At 39.8% G+C, this 2477-nt stretch overlaps 1 pseudogene; it reads left to right on the forward strand.

Moving 5' to 3' along the window:
- The first annotated feature begins 722 nt into the window (after nt 1-722).
- Nucleotides 723-1992, forward strand: LOC111318708 (senescence-specific cysteine protease SAG39-like; annotated as a pseudogene).
- The last annotated feature ends 485 nt before the right edge of the window (nt 1993-2477 follow it).

The raw sequence follows: 2477 nt of genomic DNA on the forward strand, positions 1-2477 counted from the left end.
CGCTTCAGTCCCCTTTGGCCTTACGATTTTGTCTCATAAAAGGTGTCTCGCAAAGAGAAGATGGTGTAAACATTTTTATCCCATGATCAACTCTAGTACACAGCTGATGTAGGATTCCTGACTTCACCCCAAAACCGTGACATTCTTCCCCACTCAATAAAAGCTCACTGTCCTCAGTGGCATATCGTTAGTATCCCCTAGAGCTAGCTTTGATGCCACTTGTCACGATATGAACTATAACAGTTAGGCTGATCTAAGACATCAAATGAGTTCATGCCCGGGTCTTAAAGTTGTGCGAGCCTAAAAGTTGAGTCTCAGTTCATGATAAGATTCATGGCTCCTCTTTAGAACCATGACATCCTCCTTCACTCCAACGAAGGCCCACTGTCCTTGATAGCACATTGCTAGTACATCCAAAATTGACTTTGATACCACTTGTTACGAGCCAAGACTCAACCTCCAAGCTCATACAACTTCAAGACCCAGGTATGGACTTATTTGACGTCCCAAATCAGCCTAACTATCACGCTTCGCACTCTTGTGAGGTATTGTTTATATTTTATTTGTAATTTTTATATTATTATGTATTTCAATAAAATATATTAAATTAAAATTAAATAATCGACTGTATCTACTATAAATTCCGCTCCATCTCTAACAGTATTTAGGTAAAACCACGAGGATGACGTAAGGATGTCTCGTCAGTCAGCAGCGCTAACCGGTAGAGAGAGCCCTAGTAAAGTAATGTTTATGTTACAGAAAAGAATTCTATCGAAGGAGCCACACGTTGGTTCACCTGTAAATAGCTAGCTGGTACTGCTCCATTTCCCTTCCAAATAGTAAAAGCCAATGAAACAGAGCTACGACAATGACTTTCCCACCCAATGGAAAATACCTCATTGAAATGTTGATACTATTGGGAACTTTGGCATCTGCCATGTCCTGCAGATTGGATGAAACTGTTCTTGTTAAGAAATACCAGCGATGGATGACTCGGCATGGACGCACCTACGAGAAGAAAGCATAGGAGAATTGGCGTTTTGAGATATTCAAGGACAACCTGGAATTCATAGAAAAATTCAACATGGAGAATCAAACTTACAAGTTGGGCATCAATCAATTTGCAGACTTAACAAATGAAGAATTCCTAGCGTCGTGTGCTGGATACAATTGCAACAAGATATTTAGAGGCAGAGTTCCATCCAAATCCAAAAGGTTCAAATATAAAAACCTGACCGATGTCCCTGGTAGCATTGACTGGAGGAAGAAAGGGGCTGTCACCCAAATTAAGGACCAAGGTTCTTGTGGTAAGAAAACCACACCACGTCTAATAGACTAATACTCTTGCAGTGTAAAATCATGATAAATTTTTCCAACTTGTTTTTACTTGGGTATGCAGAAAGTTGCTGGTCATTCTCAGCCGTCGCAGCTGCGGAAGGAATCACCAAGATCAAAACCGGTCACTTGTTGTCACTCTCTGCGCAACAACTGGTGGAATGCGCCAAAACTGAAAGTACTGATGGCTGCTATGGTGGTTGGATGGATGATGCGTTTGAATACATTGTAAAAAACCAAGGTCTTGCCAGCGAAAGAAACTACCCATACACGACAAATAATGGAACGTGCAGCCCATTGAAAGCAGCTATCAGAACTGTAAAGATCAAAGGCTTTGAAGATGTACCTCCCAAAAGTGAAGAAGCACTTCTAAAGGCTGCAAGCCAGCAACCTGTATCAGCAACCTTAAACGGTGGTGGACGTGACTTCCAGTTTTATTCGGAAGGTGTTTTCACTGGACATTGCGGGACGTCTTCAGATCATGCTGTTACCATTGTTGGATATGGAACAAGTAAGGATAATATCAAGTACTGGTTAATCAAGAACTCATGGGGCAAATCCTGGGGAGAAACTGGCTATATGAGGATTAAAAGAGATATTCATTCTTCAAAGGGTCTCTGTGGTATTGCCTGGAATCCTTCCTATCCAGTGGCATGAGCAGGCACGTTCCTATAATTATCTTCCCGGGTTCCGTTAAAAGTTTAACACGTTTCCTTGATGTGATCATATATTTGAGACCTCAAGTACCATTAGCTATGAAAATATCAATGCTATATGGCAGTCCATGTAATTAATGAAGTGAACAATACATTGGCATTCTCAATCTTTAATTTACTGAATCATAGTGGTCTAAGAATAAGATAACCTATAAAAATATGTTCAGACTTCCTGGCTTTTAACAATTAGATGAAGAAAGCTGGGTGGTGTAATCATATTCACTGGCACTTCATGTTAATTCGTAAGAACATAATAATAAGGCTGCAATCTTGATTTTGAATTACGTGCTCATTTCCTTTAATTTCCGTCTTTTAGGTAATTTTTTTTTAGTTGAAATCTGTTGTTTGGTGAATGGTGATGTCATGTAAGGACTGAAGGACACATTTTTTTTTCTAGAGTAAAAGGATTTCAGGTGCCTTAATCTT

The sequence above is a fragment of the Durio zibethinus genome, chromosome 26 (genome assembly GCF_047325235.1).
Source record: "Durio zibethinus cultivar Kanyao isolate XHJ-2024 chromosome 26, ASM4732523v1, whole genome shotgun sequence".
NCBI lineage: Eukaryota > Viridiplantae > Streptophyta > Magnoliopsida > Malvales > Malvaceae > Durio > Durio zibethinus.